The sequence below is a fragment of the Schistocerca piceifrons genome, chromosome 9 (genome assembly GCF_021461385.2).
Source record: "Schistocerca piceifrons isolate TAMUIC-IGC-003096 chromosome 9, iqSchPice1.1, whole genome shotgun sequence".
NCBI lineage: Eukaryota > Metazoa > Arthropoda > Insecta > Orthoptera > Acrididae > Schistocerca > Schistocerca piceifrons.
The window spans coordinates 69,615,333-69,635,156 of NC_060146.1; positions in this window are offsets into that span (position 1 = coordinate 69,615,333).

Genomic DNA, 19,824 nt, shown 5'->3' on the forward strand with positions numbered 1-19,824 from the left:
CTATGGCAACGTTCTGGAACATGTTGCCGAACGATGGGTCCAATTTCAGACCTATCCAGTTTTAAACGGTGTTCGACAGGTCCGCATCGAGTTGCAGAAACACGTGCCTTCCTATCTACGTATCGGAGGCTGCCGTGCCATTATAATGTACGACGGCCAACCTCGGACCTGTTCCGGTTGCGGGAAAGAAGGTCACCTACGGTCTAAATGCATTCAACGACGTGTCGCGCAGCTCCCGTTGTCGGAAGCGTCCGTCACACCCACGATGACCGCCCTACCGGTCACTTACGCAGCGGCTCTTGCCACGTCTACAGTTTCGTCCAGTCCGTCGCCCGGTCCTTCCGATCGGCACGTCCCACCGTCCCAGTCACCAACGGACGGTGCAGACGTCCCACCTGACAACCTTGCCGCCGAACAGGCTCCCGCACCGGACGCTGAGGAGACCAGTACATCTTCACAACACCTGTTTGACAATTTCATTGTACCCACCGACGCCTTCGAACCAGGTCGACGCTCCTCCTTGCCGTCGTCCGACACTGAGGAACACGTGCGCAAACAACGCTCGCCACGTAGGCGCAAACGCCATCGCCGTTCACCCACGGGCTCTCAAAGCGTCGCCACCCGCGACGACGAAGACGACACCCAAGCAGCCGACATTTCCACGCAGAGGTCGGCGGACAACTTTCACGATGAACATGACGTTTCGCAGGACGGGACCACTATGGAGGTCGCCACGCACAATGTAACGATCGGTGCGCCGGTTGATACGCCTGTCTCCCCGCCGACAACTCCAGCTCTCTCTCACCACGACGCAATTCCCATGGACATTGGACAGACCCACGGCACAGGAGCATGGGCCGACGACATTGAGGAAGGTACGCTCCCTCCTCCGGATGAGTTGCCTCCGCCGGACGAGGCTGCCTGTTAACATCAAAAGCGAGGCACTGCAGCTGATGGGACGGGACTTCCTGTCGGTGCCCTCCTCTTACTTCCCTTGGTGATGGTACATGCGCGTCCACCACCACTGAAACAAACGTACCGGTTTGCCACACTCAACATCAACATGATCGGCACTGCACCCAAGCTGCAACTCCTATGTGACATGCTTCGGGCCTCTGACGTCGACGTCGCCCTTCTTCAGGAAGTACGCGTTGCCACACTACCACCAGTCTACGGCTACGACTCATACACGTCCACATGTGATCAATCAGGGCGTGGAGTGGCTTTCTACATACGTGAAGGAATCCCACTCACGGACACGACAATCCTTCCCTGTGGAAGAGGCATGGCTGTTACCATCTTCGACACGCGCGTCATCAATATCTACTCTCCGTCTGGCTCCACGAACCGTCGGCAGCGGTCCACTTTCTTCGGACATGACGTGGCGCCCCTGTTTTCTGGACGCTATGACCGCCTTATCATGGGAGGCGATTTCAACTGTGTCCTCCATCCGCAGGACCAAGTGCCTGGTTATTCGCCATGCCCGGCGCTGCTCACCTTAATCGAAGATTTTCATCTAGTGGTTTTACCTATTATACAGCACATTCTGCGAGCAGACTGGACCGGTTTTATGTCTCTGCTCACCTCGACAATGAAGTCGCCCAAGCTGAACGATGGCCCCTTGCATTTTCGGACCATTGCGCCGTCATTTGCTCCCTGGCTCTGCCACCTCAGTCAGTGTGGCGCAGCAGAGGTTACTGGAAGCTTAATACCTCCCTCCTTAATAATCCACACTGCCGGCAATGTATTGCCACTACATGGGCGTCTTGCGAAAGACGCCTTCAGCAGTACACATCCACGTTCCATTGGTGGCTCAAATGTGCCAAACCTGCGATCAGAAAGGCCTTCATAAAATGTGGCAAGGAAGCAGCAGCATGGCATCGAGACACCACAAATTTTCACTACGCCGTCCTCCGTGAGCTCGATGCGCTCCCTCCATCACCTGACACCCATAGGGAACGACAACGTACTAAAGCTCGTCTCCTCTCTCTTCAACGTGCACGATTGCATGGTGTCGTGGTGCGTTCCCGACGACAAGACCTCCTCCACGACGAAACCCCATCCACAATCCATGCCGCATCCGACCATAGTCGTCGACGTCGGCTTTTCGTCCCCAACATCACGACGTCCGATGGTGTTCACCACACAACACAGGCGGCAGTCGTGTCTGCCTTTGCTGAACATTATCGCCAATTTTATGATGATGAACCGATGGCGACGCCCATTCCTGATGATCTCCGTCCTTCCCCTGATCGGACCCTCACCATAGCGGAGTCAACGTCCATGATGTCTGCAATCACCGCAGAAGAGGTGGTAGATGCGATCAACAAAGGGGCCAAGAACAAATCACCCGGACCAGATGGTCTCCCAGTGGAGTTTTACCGGGCGCTCACCACGTTAATACTTCCTCGCTGGACGGAACTCTTTACTCTTTACTCCGTCCTTCCCAATTCCACCTGAATTCGTCACTGGCGTTCTTCTACCCGTGCCTAAACCGAAGGGAGGGTCTCATGTCTCTGCATATCGCCCCCTTACACTACTGAATGTAGACTATAAAATCTATGTACGCCTCTTAGCAGCGCGCATACGCACCGTCTTACCTACGGTCCTTTCACCTGAGCAGACTGCACGTGGTTGTGGGGCCACCTTACAAACAGCCCTAGGAGAATGCCGTGACCTCATTGCACTGGCGTCGGTTTGTCGCCTTCGTGCAGCACTGGTATCCGTCGATTTCACGAGTGCCTTTGATCGCGTTCGACACCCATTCCTCCTCATGGTGGCGACACGTATGGGGTTCCCATTGCTTTTTGTCGATGCCATTCGCCGGTTACTACTTCCCGCGGTCTCGATGGTACAAGTCAATGGGAGGCTTGTAGGACCGATTCCTGTACGCCGCTCTGTGCGTCAAGGATGCCCTATGTCTACTTTACTATATGCCATTGCACTTGAGCCCCTCATCACTGGACTTACCTCTAGACTGCAGGGCCTCACTTTGCGCGACTACACCTTTCACTGTAGGGCTTATTCGGACGATCTCCTCTTTCTCACCTGCTCCTCCACGGAACTCAATGACGCCATCCAATGGATCCACCAGTATGGACGTCTTTCTGGTAGCACTCTTAATGTCCGTAAATCGACTATGATGCACATTGGGCGCGGCCTCCTGGCTATGGTGCCGACCCCACTCCCAGTCAGTGCCACCCTTCGTTACTTGGGTATCGAATTTACGAGCTCCACACACCGCACAGTGGCCCTGGCGGACCGGCGGCTTTTGCAGTCGATTCGGCACCATGTCCGCGGTCAAGTGCACCGTAACTTAAGCCAACTCCAACGTGTGTCCTATGTCAACATCTATGTCGCCCCTAAACTGGTACACGTCGCCCAGATCCTCCCAATGCCGTTACTCCTTGGCCGCCGCATCCAATCAGCCTTTGGATATTCGTGTCAGCAGGGGCACTTTTCAAAGTCCGCTACAACACTCTAACACTGCCTCCTGCAAAAGGTGGCTTCGGACTCATCAACGTGCGCGCACGCTCTTCTGCACTCTTTGTCCATACTCTGTTGCGGCACTGGCAGGGGCCGGTCCCGTCCTTAACACGCAGTCTCTTAGATATCCTCCGACCAGCTTCTCTCGATCCACCGATCAATGTGGCACCTATTTCTCCATTATTGTACTACGTCGCCAATTGTTTCATAGAACTCAGCTACGTTCGGGCCGATCTTCCAGTCACCCGTCCTCCCCGTACAAAAGATTAGTATCGTTTGTTTATGCTGTCCAACCCTTGCGACCCCATGGTGCTACAGCATCCTGACATTAACTGGCGCACGGTTTGGGGGTGTGTACATGCACCCTTTTTACCGTCGTCTGTGTCTGCAATCTGGTATGTTTTAGTCTATGGAAAATTCCCGACTAATAGTCGACTTTATCGCTTAGGACTGGCCACCTCCCCACTCTGCCCTGACTGTCAGCTCGAAGACACCGACGAGCACCGTCTTACGTGCCCCCTGAAACAAAACGTATGGCTCCACATCCAACGAATCGTGGGCTTTTACCTCCGTGCCCCGCCAACGACGGTAACCCCGGATTTCCTGTTGTTGCCCCAGACATTTCACTACCCTCTTGCTAAGCACCATACCCTAATCTGGTTTCGAGGACAGGCTTTAGAATATCTCTTTCAGAGTGGTCCGCATACAGTCCTTGACTTCTGGTACAAAGTTGTGACCGCGCATAGCACCCTCACCCGAAAACCATCTTACCGACAAACTTTTGCCGGTTATCTCCGCAGCTTCTTCCTTGACCCCCCTCAAAGTTGGGGTGTACCATGGCTACTACCTGTCACATGATGCAACACCCTTACCCACGTTCTCATGCATCGACCAAAAACAAACACAAATTTTTCTTTTTTTTCTTTTTTTTTTAAAAAAAAGGAAGAAGACAGAATATGTTATATTTTGTTGTATTTAATGTTTTTCTTTTTTAATTTTTTTTGTTTAACTAACAGTCATCAGCAATTTGTATCTTTTGAAATGGTACCTTGCAGAACTCTCGCATAGTGAATATATATGTACTTTAGTCTGTTCAATACAAATTTTTCAACAACAAAAAACAAAAGAAAAGGAAAACAGGATATGTTCTATTTTGTAGTATTTGATGTTATTCTAATAATTTGTTTACCTAACACTCATTTGTATATGTTTAACTGGTACCTTGAACTTTTGCTTTGTGTAAAAAAAAAATGGTAGAGCACTAAAAAAAAAGTGGTCAGTGCGACAAAAAAAAAAAAAATACAAAGATGGACAGATCGTCTCCCATGAAAGCAGGAGATTCCTGGTTCGAGTCCCGGTCGGGGCACACATTTTCACCTGTCCCCGTTGATGTATATCAACGCTTGTCGGCAGCGTAGGGTCTTGATTTAATCATCATTTCATTCTAGGGCGCTGCATGGTGCGAAAGAACAGATACCATCTTCATATTTGCAGAACTCATGGAAATCGTGAAATACCAAAAGTAATATCACCTACCAGATTAAGAAAATTGATCAAGAGAAGGGTGGAAGTGTGTTGCCCCTTCCACTATACCACTGATATTTCGGTACAACAGAAGTCGTGTAGGCTCACGTGGAATACGCTGACGGTAAAGAAGCCACAACACTAACAAGGGAACCTCCCCATCGCACCCCCCTCAGATTTAGTTATAAGCTGGCACAGTGGATAGGCCTTGAAAAACTGAACACAGATCAATCGAGAAAACAGGAAGAATTTGTGTGGAACTGTGAAAAAAATTAGCAAAATATACAAACTGAGTAGTCCATGCACATGATATGCAACATCAAGGATAATGTAAGCTTAGGAGCGCCGTGGTCCCGTGGTTAGCGTGAGCAGCTGCGGAACGAGAAGTCCATGGTTCAAGCCTTCCCTCGAGTGAAAAGTTTAATTTTTTATTTTCAGACAATTATCAAAGTTCAGGCACTCACACATAATCAACTTCGCTCTCCAAAATTCGAGGACATGTTCAGATTTGCTTGGACGTATGCAGGATTTGACGGTCTACACACAGAAAAATTTGAAAACGTTAAGAACATATGTTTTGACAGAGCACAGGGAAAACTGTGCGACTGTGAAACTGCTGCATTCATTTGTTGCAGTTTTAGTCACAAACTCTTATGTTTTCATCACTTTTTTGGGAGTGATTATGACATTCACAAGAAAAGCAAAATCGGGCAAGGTAGAAGAATCTTTTTACCCAAGTGTACAAGTTAGGTGGGTCGACAACATATTCCTGTCATGTCACGCGCATGCCGTCACCAGTGTCGTATAGAATATATCAGACGTGTTCTCCTGTGGAGGAATCGGTTGACCTATGACCTTGCGATCAAATGTTTTCGCTTCCTATTGGAGAGGCACGTCCTTTCGTCTACTAATCGCACGGTTTTGAGATGCGGGCGCAAAACACAGACATTAAACTTATTACAGTGAACAGAGACGTCAATGAACGAACGGACAGATCATAACTTTGTGAAAATAAAGAGAGTATAATCTTCACTCCAGGGAAAACTTGAACCTAGGACCTCTCGTACCGCAGCTGCTCACGCTAACCACTGGACCTCGGCGCTCCTGACTTCACACAATCCTTGATGGTGCTTATCTTGCACATGGACTACTTAGTCTGTATATTTTGCTTATTTTTTTAATAGTTACGCACAACTTCTTCCTGTTTTCTCGATTGATCTGTGTTCAGTTTTTCAAGGCCTATCCACTGTGCCAACTCATAACTAAATCTGACGGGGGTGCGATGGGGAGGTTCCCTTGTAAGAAGGAGTGGTACGACATAAACGAAAGTTGGTAGGCGTGCTTCTACATCTGAAAGATTACGTCTGTTCAAATTTCGTGCCGCCGGCCGGTGTGGCCGAGCGGTTGTAGGCGCTACTGTCTGGAACCGCGCGACCGCTACGGTCGCAGGTTCGAATCCTGCCTCGGGCATGGATGTGTCTGATGTCCTTGGGTTGATTAGGTTTAAGTAGTTCTAAGTTCTAGGAGACTGGTGACCTCAGAAGTTAAGTCCCATAGTGCTCAGAGCCATTTGAACCATTTTGGAAATTTCGTGCCAGTCGGATAAGAGCGGCCTTAGTAGTGTCGTTACGAGGATGGAAATCAGGTTTGGCTTAAATACACGTCGTAACGGTCTTGAGCTTTAGTTACCTTTGAGATTGGGCATGGTGCTTTGATGGCAGTCAAGAATGCCTTTAACCATTTCGTGGGCAAAATTATTGAGCAGATTTCTTTAATGAATGGAGAGCAGATGGTAGTTAACAGATAGGTATATTTATCATACAGAATATCAAATCTGCTCCTACTGTCAAAGTGAGGTGACACAACAAGGTGGGAAGTACTCTTCCCACTGCCCTTCCTTGGAGTTAAATGACATAAACAACTTTTTCAATATATGTCATATTTATTTGATAAATTTACTTCTCTTGTTACAATGATTCTTCACAATTACTTGCATGAAATTTTCTGAAACATGGGTCTATGCAAAGTGGTATTTGACAATATGTACAAACACAGCGAGTGCTCTTTTCAGCGGGTTTCTCCTAAAATGGGTTGATTCTCCCCTACAGCCACATGACGAAAATCTTCAGGTACTTAAACCCCTTTTAGCCAGAGAGACAGGTTTCTGTCCGCGCCTTTTCTGGAATGAGAAGCCAGCGATCAATTGTCTGGCTAGAGGGATCCTGTATGTGAGCTGATCGTGCTGTCCACTTCCTCTTTTACTTATTTTCCACAGGATAAAACTGTTCACTGCAGCAACGTCCACCAGGAAATAAAATATTCTGTGCCACCATTTTACAGAACGTCTGCCAATAGCATACCTTTCTCGTAATTGATCAAACTTATCGATACCACCCATTATTTTGTCGTATTGGCTCTGAGCACTATGGGACTCAACTTCTGAGGTCGACAGTCCCCGAACTTATAACTAGTTAAACCTAACTATCCTAAGGACATCACACACATCCATGCCCGAGACAGGATTCAAACCTGCGACCGTAGCGGTCTCGCGGTTCCAGACTGCAGCGCCTAGAACCGCTCGGCCACTCGGGCCGGCGGCACGAAATCTGGACAGACGTAATCTTTCAGATGTAGAAGCACGCCTACCAACTTTCGTTTATGTCGTACCACTCCTTCTTAGTGTTGCGGCTCCTTTAGCGTCAGCGTATTTCACGTGAGCCTACACGACTTCTGTTGTACAGAAATATCAGTACACTTTACTGCAGAAATGGCTCCTTTTGTTTCAAACTGGAATTCTCCTCGTTCCAATTTTACGTTTTCCTTGATAAATTTGAGTAAATAAAAAGTATTTACCTTATACTATAGCTTTGAGGAAAAAAATCACAAAATGTCACGCAAACAGCACTGAAAGGCTCCTCTGCAGAGCAACACTCAGCTAAAGAATGCCTCTGCGCGAAGGTACAGCAAGAACGGCGGGAACTTCCGATTGGAAGCAGTACCCTATACTGTTCACTAGGTGGTAGCACCGTGCAGAGGTCGGAACTGTCAATCCCTCGTGACAAGGAGCGAGTTCATTGTAGTGGGAAGCATGTTTCCCACGCCTCACGAAAGGGTTATAGGCTGCGTTCACACTGCCGGCCGGGCCGTGCCGGGCTGATGCGTACTGGCTCGGCTCGTGACTAGCCAGCTTACGCCGACGTGTAGTGCCTTCACATTGCGCGCCGAGCCGAGCCGGGACGGCGAAATGGGGGAAAATCCACTTCTCCGATTTTCATGTTTTAAAAATTCTTAGCGGTATATAAGACTTCGCCACATCGTTTTATGAGCTTATTTTTTCCTTAAAAGCGTTACTTACGTCGTGAAAAAAGAAAAAGTCTACTTTTCGTTTCGCGTGATTTCTTAGTTTCGTAACGCTTCCCAACCGATTTTGAAGAAAGTATGCGGCTAAAGAATCTGATATTTGTACACGTGGTAGTGCAACATCTTAGCTTCGTATTGAATCATTTATCTTTCCATAATTCTTAACAGTCATTGCGAAATGATGCTATTTGTCAACGTTGTGCACTTGATTTACAAATCTTGTAGTGAAAAAGTTATGTAGCGGGTAGCTTACTGTTAAATCAGTTTTAGACCATACATTGTTGGGAATGAAATGTAGCTACAAGTACCAAAAAGTTTTTGAAATGATAATGATACTGATATCTGTCTCTGGTCTCAAGTAATGCGAGCTATTCAGTGGCGGCAGTGCCGCGTCCGCAAGCCACGGAGTTCGCGCGGTTACAGCTTGGTTTAGTGTAGTCATATAGTGCAGGACAGAAAAAAACTAATTACTAGTGATCAGCGCAGATCTAGTGTCGATCCCTCGTATTATTTTAATGGTCTCATTGTCTAGATAAATCCAAATGTATAAGAATTTTTCCCTCAGCTACTGGACAATCATCTGCTATGCTTTTATAATTGGCCACACGTTGCGTCACAAAAGACAAACGATTATTTCTCATCAACATCCTACAATTAGTATGACGTACATTTCGTATCTCGAACTAAAAGATAACTGAAGCGCAATTCTGTAGTCTCGTTGTCTACTTTGACAGAAAAAATAATGGAGAGTTAATGAAACTACTGTAGATCGGCACAGATGTGCGTTTCATTGTTCTTCATTGTTTTTTTTTTTTTTTTCTTCCTTGGCGGGCTGCGCTGCACTGTCAAGGTAATCCCCACTCTTTGGCTAAATGGCTGGCCGGAGGCCAAATAAATAAATTTAAAAAGATCCCCACCCTTCGACAGCTGACAAGCAAGCCAGTAGAAAAAGCAGCTGCAGTCAACAGTTGCTCGCCTTTAGCTAGTCTGTGCTTTCGTGTAGAACAATGTCTTCACTCTTTTATTGGTATTGTTTTGACTCTGCAGTAACTCGTCGAGTTTTGAACTACAGAAGAAGTAGGAGGTTATGGATTCATCCCATAAATAGCGACAGACATTTAGGAGAGTTTTTTTTCTTTATATGAAGAACTTAAAAACTATCCTGAAAAATTTTATTCACATTACAGAATGAATCATAATACATTTCAGTATGTGCTGCAGAACATTCAAGACAAAATTTCTAAACAGAACACAAATTTTCGCAGTATAACAGCAGAAGAAAAATTGTGTATAACGATATGGTAAGATTCGTTAGTACACACTTTTTGGTTTGCAGTAGAACTTTGTACAGCATTCACTACCTCCAATTAATTGTAGTCATGCTTTTGTATTTTAAATTTCACAAACGCTTACCTCTGAGGGGAAGAGAGTTTATAGGACTCCTGAGAATCATTAGGAAGTAATTAGCTTCGTCATTTTGGGTAATGTCTTCCTGTGCCTTCAACGAAGAATCGCAGAAATACTCCTTCAGAATTTTCCAACTTTTTTCTTCATGATGCAGCGCTTGGCAGTGGTGATGGTTCATCATGTGGAGCCACTGATGACCTCACAGAATTCTTTTCATTACCTTGTAAGATAGACAGATTGATAGACGAAGAGTTTTGAGATAATGCCCTTTGACTCAGTGGTTCTATTTCCACTGATAAGGAACTGCCACAGCATGACTTTACAATGCATTATCATCTGGTAGGGACACATTTCCGTCCCTCAGTGACACTCATATCTGTCTCCGTTTACAATTAAATGCGAACTATTCAGTGGCGGCACTGCCGCGATCGCTGGCAAGCTATTGTTGTAAATGCATGTAAATACGGTAGATTAAATAAATGAAATATAAATAATTTCGCATGTATCATTATAATAAACGTAATTTTTCCTCACTGATTGTGAAATGTGAGGTAACATCTTAAAATAAAAGACGTGTGCAGTCACACTTGTGAAGAAAGCAGAAGGGAGACGTGTGATGCGTGTACTGCAGAAGCTGTAGTGCTGCTCCACAGGCTCGCGCCTGCGGTCGGCTCGCGCCGGCAATATTAAACACTCGGGATGTCGCCGGCTCGGCTCCGGGAGGCTCACGCCGTGTCGGCGCGGCCCGGCCGCCAGTGTGAACACCGCAATTCAAAACCATGTGTTTGATATCGAAGCGGGCGGCGGCCCGGCCAGGCTCGGCTCGGCCCGGCCGGCAGTGTGAATGCGGCCTTAAGGTGGCGAAGACGCCGTTGTCAACACCGCACTGAGTTGAAACGAGGTCATGTAATAGGGCTACGAGAAGCTGGACGTCCCTTCTGTGATATTACTGAAAGACTTGGCAGCAACATAGCCGGTATACATGACTGCTGGTGGCGGTGGTCACGAGAATGTACGGACGGCCACACCGTAGGAGGTGGAGGAGGAGGAGGAGCAGCTTAATGTTTAACGTTCCTTCGACAACGAAGTCATTAGAGACGGGGCACAAGCTAGGATTGGGGAAGGATGAAGAACGAGACGATCGTGCCCTTTCGCCGGAACCACCCCGGCATTTGCTACAGAGGAAAGGTGCCTATTATGCGATAGTTCCCTAATATGAGACACCCCAACTGCGTTCATGTTAGGGGTTGCACTCTGGTGGAGAGTTTCTTAAACACGTCTACTGCGTGCCAGACGACGAGACAGCAAGTAGGACGACGTAGTTGAGCCGGACGCAGTACGTAGAGGTTGATACAACATTTCTTGTGTTTGGAGTTTTTGCGACATCGGTGTTGAGACAATATTTCAGCTTAAAGGTGAGTGGATATTACTGTACTCTTTTATTGTTGTTATTTGTAATGGTATTACCTATAATTATTGACAATTAGGTTCATTTTCCAATGAATGTTGTTAGCAAGTGCGTGATTCTTTGTGTAAGATGGCGAAATTCCTAATATGCGATAGTATGGGGTCCAAATACGCGACAGTGTCGCATTTACGATACCTGTCGCATATTGGAGCAACTCGCTTCCTTACGATTTTTTATATGTAATTTACGCAATACTATCATGAGATAACAATATTTCATCATTTATTGTAGTAAAATTTTGGTAACTGCGTTTATTTTAATTCGATTACATTATCATAAACAGGGATTACTTTGACTAGTCTTATGATCAGAAATTGGAATGTTTTCTGGAACTTGATGGACGGTACACCTGCAGGATCAATATCAGCTTGTCATCCAAATGGCTGGTTACAAACTCACATTTTTACTCAGTGGTTTGCTCATTTTGTGAGTCATGTAAAGCGATCTTCAAATGACCCTGTCATTTTGATTCTTGATGAACTTTATTCCCACACAGAGAATCTCGATGTGTTACATAAAGCTCGTTAAAACAATGTTCATATTGTATGTTTGCCACCTCGCTCAACGCATAAAATGCAACCACTTGACGTCGTATTTATGGGTCCTTTGAAAATCTACAATTCCCAAGAGATAGAAACGTGATTGGCAAGTAACCCAGGTCGTGTTATCACCCCATTATTAATAGCCAAGTCATTTGGGGCAGCTTACAACCGAGCTGCAACAATGGAAGCATCTGTGAATGCCTTCAGAAAAACAGATCTCATCCCACGCAACAGAAACATCTTTAGGGAACATGAATTTTCAATTCATCGCCATGGTTACGCTCTTCAAGAAAGAGGTGCCAAAAACGAAAATGAAACTACTGGTGGTTATGGTCAAGCTGTCAGCCCGGCAGACCTCAGACCTCTCCTACACATCGCAAAACCACCTGGAGATAGTCAAATAGGTCGAACATCGCGGTCGTGCTCTGCTGCGTTACTAACTTCAACTCCTTACGTCAAGCAACTGCAAGAATCTAAACAGAAGAAATCAGAGGCTGAAGCTAAGAAAGTAGCGAGAAAAGTTATTTGGGGAGAAGAGTGGAAAATCTTCCAATCGTAGACCTAAAGCAGAAGAATCGTCTAGTGACTCGGCATCCGATGTCCATCTTGATGACAGTGGGGATTCAGACAGCAGTGATGACGATGACGCGGAGTGTCTGTTCTGTACTGGGCGCTTTTCTGAAGACGAACACGGGGAGAAATGGGCACAGTGCATGAAATGTTATCGCTGGGCTCATGAAGATTACGGTGTCACAGAAGGCAATTTTGTTTGCCCCGGATGTAGTAAATATAAACCTAAGTAGCGTGAAATGAGTGAAGGATAACAGAAATGAATGAACATGTAACAAATTGTATATTCATATGTCATTATTATGTAATAAAATAATTAAAGCAAAATATTATTACTGTCTCATATAAGGAAACCTTGATCTCATTTCTACGAAATGCCTTGTTTCTGAAGATTTAATTACTACTCTGAAAGATTGTTTATTACTGCAAATACGCTAATTGTATGATAAAATTAAATAATGCAAGATCTTATTACCATCATAAAAAATACAATTGCACTTACTTTTAAGTCTTTCAAATGGGTTTACAAAAGTGTGTCTCATATTAGGCACCTTTCGTCTATGCGATTTAGGGACATCGCACCACATGGCACTAGCAAGATGGAAGACCATCGTGTTCGGCATGTGACGCTGGCGTATCGCACTGCATCTGCAGCAGCAATTCGAGCAGCAGTTGGCATCGCAGTGATACAAAGAGCTGTTACAAATCGGTCACTCCAAGGAAGCTCTGAGATACACGCCCAGTTTCGTACATTCCACTGGCTCCAAACCACCGCTATTTTGCGACTCTAGTAGTCTCAATCGAGAACCCGTTGCAGGGCAGCTTGGAGGTTTGTTGCTTTTCTTGGCGAAAGCTGGTTCTGCCTCGGTGCCAGTGATGGCCGTGTGTTGGTCAGAAAGACGGCAGGCGACCAACCTGTGTGCACGCTAGACTCACCGGGCTTACACCTTGAGCTATGGTCTGGCGTGCGATTTCTATGACTGCAGGAGCACTCTCCTTGTTACCTCACGCTCCCTGACTGCAAATTTGTTCGCCAGTCTGGTGATTCGACGTGTTTTACTGCTGTTCACGAACAGCATTTTAGAGGGTGTTTTCCAGCAGGGCCCGCATCTCGTGGTCGTGCGGTAGCGTTCTCGCTTCCCACGCCCGGGTTCCTGGGTTCGATTCCCGGCGGGGTCAGGGATTTTCTCTGCCTCGTGATGGCTGGGTGTTGTGTGCTGTCCTTAGGTTAGTTAGGTTTAAGTAGTTCTAAGTTCTAGGGGACTGATGACCGTAGATGTTAAGTCCCATAGTGCTCAGAGCCATTTAGCCATTTTCCAGCAGGATAACACTCGCCCAGAAACGGCTGTTGTACCCCAACATGCTCTACAGAGTGTCGACATGTTGCCTGGGCCTGCTCCATCGCCAGGTCTGTTTCCAGTGGAGCACATATGGTACATCATCGGACGATATCTCCAGCATACATCGTCTCTTTATTCAAGGACCAAATGCAACAGGCATGGAACTTCATTCCACAAACTGACATCCGGCACCTGCACAGCGCAATGCATGCACGTTTGCGTTTACATCCGTTATTAACGATTCTACATTTCACATTTGCAACGACTTATCTCGCCCTTACATCAACCTGTGATCTTACAACGTTGTTGTTGTGGTCTTCAGTCCTAAGACTGGTTTCATGCAGCTCTCAATGCTACTCTATCCTGTGCAAGTTTCTTCATCTCCCTGTACGTATTGCTGCCTACATCCTTCTGAACCTGTTAAGTGTATTCATCTCTTGGTCTCCCTCTGCGATTTTTACCCTCCATGATGTCCTCCTATGCTAAATTTGTGATCCCCTGATGCCTCAGAATATGTCCTATCAAAGCGGTCCCTTCTTCTTGTCAAGTTGTGCCACAAACTCCTCTTCTCCCCAATTCTACACTCCTGGAAATGGAAAAAAGAACACATTGACACCGGTGTGCCAGACCCACCATACTTGCTCCGGACACTGCGAGAGGGCTGTACAAGCAATGATCACACGCACGGCACAGCGGACACACCAGGAACCGCGGTGTTGGCCGTCGAATGGCGCTAGCTGCGCAGCATTTGTGCACCGTCGCCGTCAGTGTCAGCCAGTTTGCCGTGGCATACGGAGCTCCATCGCAGTCTTTAACACTGGTAGCATGCCGCGACAGTGTGGACGTGAACCGTATGTGCAGTTGACGGACTTTGAGCGAGGGCGTATAGTGGGCATGCGGGAGGCCGGGTGGACGTACCGCCGAATTGCTCAACACGTGGGGCGTGAGGTCTCCACAGTACATCGATGTTGTCGCCAGTCGTCGGCGGAAGGTGCACGTGCCCGTCGACCTGGGACCGGACCGCAGCTACGCACGGATGCACGCCAAGACCGTAGAATCCTACGCAGTGCCCTAGGGGACCGCACCGCCACTTCCCAGCAAATTAGGGACACTGTTGCTTCTGGGGTATCGGCGAGGACCATTCGCAACCGTCTCCATGAAGCTGGGCTACGGTCCCGCACACCGTTAGGCCGTCTTCCGCTCACGCCCCAACATCGTGCAGCCCGCCTCCAGTGGTGTCGCGACAGGCGTGAATGGAGGGACGAATGGAGACGTGTCGTCTTCAGCGATGAGAGTCGCTTCTGCCTTGGTGCCAATGATGGTCGTAGGCGTGTTTGGCGCCGTGCAGGTGAGCGCCACAATGAGGACTGCATACGACCGAGGCACACAGGGCCAACACCCGGCATCATGGCGTGGGGAGCGATCTCCTACACTGGCCGTACACCACTGGTGATCGTCGAGGGGACACTGAATAGTGCACGGTACATCCAAACCGTCATCGAACCCATCGTTCTACCATTCCTAGACCGGCAAGGGAACTTGCTGTTCCAACAGGACAATGCACGTCCGCATGTATCCCGTGCCACCCAACGTGCTCTAGAAGGTGTAAGTCAACTACCCTGGCCAGCAAGATCTCCGGATCTGTCCCACATTGAGCATGTTTGGGACTGGATGAAGCGTCGTCTCACGCGGTCTGCACGTCCAGCACGAACGCTGGTCCAACTGAGGCGCCAGGTGGAAATGGCATGGCAAGCCGTTCCACAGGACTACATCCAGCATCTCTACGATCGTCTCCATGGGAGAATAGCAGCCTGCATTGCTGCGAAAGGATGATATACACTGTACTAGTGCCGACATTGTGCATGCTCTGTTGCCTGTGTCTATGTGCCTGTGGTTCTGTCAGTGTGATCATGTGATGTATCTGACCCCAGGAATGTGTCAATAAAGTTTCCCCTTCCTGGGACAATGAATTCACGGTGTTCTTATTTCAATTTCCAGGAGTGTATTTAGTACCTCTTCATTAGTGATGTGATCTACCCATCTTATCTTCAGCATTCTTCTGTAGCACCACATTTCGAAAGCTTCTATTCTCTTCTTGTCCAAACTATTTATTGTCCACGTTTCACTTCCATACCTAGGAATTACAATTACGATCAACTGAAAGTGGAGGGAACGCGTTGTGGGGAAGGCTAACCAAAGAATCCAGTTTTATTGTCCTTTCACTTAGAAAATGTAACAGACCTACTAAGGTGACTGCCTACACTACGCTTGTCCGTCCTCTTTTAGAATATTGCTGCACGTTGTGGGATCGTTACCAGATAGGACTGACGGCGTACATCGAAAAAGTTCAAAGAATGGCAGCACCTTTTGTATCATCGCGAAATATCGGAGAGAGTGTCAATGAAATGATACAGATTTGGGGTGGACATCACTAAAGAAAAGGCGTTTTTCGTTGCGGTGGAATCTTCTCACGAAATTCCAAACTTTCTCCTCCGAATGCGAAAATATTTTGTTGACGCCGACCTACATAGGGAGAAACGATTACCACGATAAAATGAGGGAAATCAGAGCTCGTACGGAAAGATACAGGTGTTCGTTCTTTCCGCGCGCTATACTAGATTGCAATAAAGAATTGTGAAGGTGGTTCGATGAACCCTCTGCCGCGCGCTTAAACGTGATTTGCACAGTATCCACGTAGTAAGAGCCTACGGAATATCAGACGAGCTGTGTGGCTGGATTGAAGAGTTTTTACCAAATAGAACACAGCACGTTGTTGTCAATGGAGAGACGTGTACAGACGTTAAAATAACCTCTGACTTGCCACAGGGGAGTGTTATGGGACCAATGCTTTTCACAATATATATAAATGACCTAGTAGATAGTGTTGGAAGTTCCATGCGGCGTTTCGCAGATGATGCTGTAGTATACAGAGAAGTTGCAGCATTAGAAAATTGTAGTGAAATGCAGGAAGATCTTCAGCGGATTGGCACTTGGTACAGGGAGTGGCAACTGACCCTTAACATAGACAAATGTAATGTATTTCGAATACATAGGAAGAAGGATCCTTTATTGTATGATTATATGATAGCGGAACAAACACTGGTAGCAGTTACTTCTGTAAAATATCTGGGAGTATGCGAGCGGAACGATTTGAAGTGGAATTATCATATAAAATTAATTGTTGGTAAGGAGGGTGCCTGGTTGAGATTCATTGGGAGAGTCCTTAAAAATGTAGTCCATCAACAAAGGAGGTGGCTTACAAAACACTCGTTCGGCCTATACTTGAGTATTGCTCATCAGTGTGGGATCCGCACCAGGTCAGGTTGACAGAGAAGATCCAAAGAAGAGCGGCGCGTTTCGTCACATGGTTATTTGTAAGCGTGACAGCGCTACGGAGATGTTTAGCAAACTCAAGTGGCAAGAGAGGCGCTGTGCATCGCGGTGTAGCTTGCTGTCCAGGTTTCTAGAGGGTGCGTTTCTGGGTGGGGTATCGAATACATTACTTCCCCCTACTTATACCTCCCGAGGAGATCACGAATGTAAAATTAGAGAGATTCGAGCGCGCACGGAGGCTTTCCGGCAGTCGTTCTTCCCGCGAACCATACGCGACTGGAACAAGAAGGGGAGGTAATGACAGTGGCACGTAAAGTGACCTCCGCCACACACCGTTGGGTGGCTTGCGGAGTATAAATGTAGATGTAGATTTAGATCTGGATTCTAGCATAGTAGACGACTCTTAACTTCATCGCGAGTAGCAGGGTTGACTGTGAGGAAGAGACGCAGCGGACGGAGGCGTCGTCACGCACGCCGTCGGCCGCCAGACCTGGGTGACACACCAGGAGGCGCCCAGGGGGCGTGGCCTGTGACGTCAGCGGCCGCGTTTCCTGTCACGTTGGCCGCAGCGTGACTCTCGCGCCGGCGACGCTCGCGGCCCCGGTTCCGGCTGACGGGCTCTCTCTCGTCACCACGGAGCCGACCACGTGCGTGTGACATCTCCAGTCGTCGCTGGGAGTGACGCGCACTTGTGAAACGTGCTGGCGCTCCTACGCTGCTGCCGACCACGCGATGCGTGAAATGACCTGCTCCGCTTGATAACTTTCCCGATTTCCGAGAAGCAACTGGCAGACACTAGCGAGAAATGAAATGTCAGCACCACTAATTACTGCCGTTTCGTACGATGGTTGCCGTAAAGGCGTACATTACTGCTGTAGTCTTCAGTCATACAGACTGCATCTCTCCACACAGCATGTCCTGTTATGCCTTCACCATTGCATTACTTCAGTAAGTTACATCGATGAGAATAAACATTATGACTGCAGACTCACACTGCGACACATGACTTTGAAATTTGGCTCAAAGTTGGTACAACCTTCCTCTGTAATATACTTTAACTAAAGTTCAGTCTTATGTCTCAATAACATAGGTGACCGGTTTCGGTTATATTTATATAACCATCTTCAGATTTGTCAATTAATTTTAGAAAATACTAGACATCAGTCTTAAAATAAAATGAAAAGTGTCTAATGACGACAAAATGTATATATATATATATATATAGGGTGTTACAAAAAGGTACGGCCAAACTTTCAAGAAACATTCCTCACACACAAATAAAGAAAAGATGTTATGTGGACATGTGTCCGGAAACGCTTAATTTCCATGTTACAGCTCATTTTAGTTTCGTCAATATATACTGTACTTCCTCGATTCACCGCCATGATTTCGTACGGGATACTCTACCTGTGCTGCTAGAACATGTGCCTTTACAAGTACGACACAACATGTGGTTCATGCACGATGGAGCTCCGGCACATTTCAGTCAAAGTTTTCGTACACTTCTCAACAACAGATTCATTGACCGATGGATTGGTAGAGGCGGACCAATTCCATGGCCTCCACGCTCTCCTGACCTCAACCCTCTTGACTTTAGTTTATGGGGGCATTTGAAAGCTCTTGTCTACGCAACCCCGGTACCAAATGTAGAGAGTCTTCGTGCTCGTATTGTGGACGGCTGTGATACAATACGCCATTCTCCAGGGCTGCATCAACGCATCAGGGATTCCATGCGACGGAGGGTGGATGCATGTATTCTCGCTAACGGAGGACATTTTGAACATTTCCTGTAACAAAGTGTTTGAAGTCACGCTGGTACGTTCTGTTGCTGTGTGCTTCCATTCCATGATTAATGTGATTTGAAGAGAAGTAATAAAATGAGCTCTAACATGGAAAGTAAGCGTTTCCGGGCACATGTCCACATAACATATTTTCTTTCTTTGTGTGTGAGGAATGTTTCCTGAAAGTTTGGTCGTACCTTTTTGTAACACCCTGTATGTATATATATATATATATATATATATATATATATATATATATATATATATATATATATATATACATATAGCTTTCAATTTCATCTCCCTTGTACAGACCCTTTATATACTCCTCGTACCTATCAGCTTTCCTTATTTGCCTAGGACTGGTTTGTCAACGGAGCTGTTCATCCCATTGGCGGCATTTATCTTTCCCATACCCACTGCGTATATGTTCCTGCGTTACCGTTTTGCATGTTATCCTAGCTCATTGTTTTAGATGTCTCTATTCCCTCTAGTCTGCCTCATTTAGTGCACTTTTGTCGTTCCTCAATTAAATTCATTAGCTCGTGTATTATCCAAAGATTTCTATGAGCCTCTTATTTTTATCTATGTCGATGCACTGTTTGTCTATGGCTGTCCGTAGATATTTTGTTGAAACTGCATTCTCAAATAATTTCACACGTCTCATCATAATCGAGAATGTCACTATTTTCATTATAGACTGTCTGTCATTCAGCTTGTGAGTTATATGTAATATATCAGGTACCTCTTTAACTGGCTTCTGTAACATTCCCTGCGTTGTTACTAACTGCATCATCTTCAGTCTTAAGAGCTTAAACGTTATGTCTACTCACATTTCTGTCATATTTTCTTCGTGATTTGTTATATTTTTATTGCATCTTTTCACGTCATCTCGATTTGATTTCCGAATAGTGCTTTTAGTTCATGACATTCTATTGTGACCCTTTTGTTGTTTTCTTGATTCACAGTGTGGTGTCACCGCCAGACACCACACTTGCTAGGTGGTAGCCTTC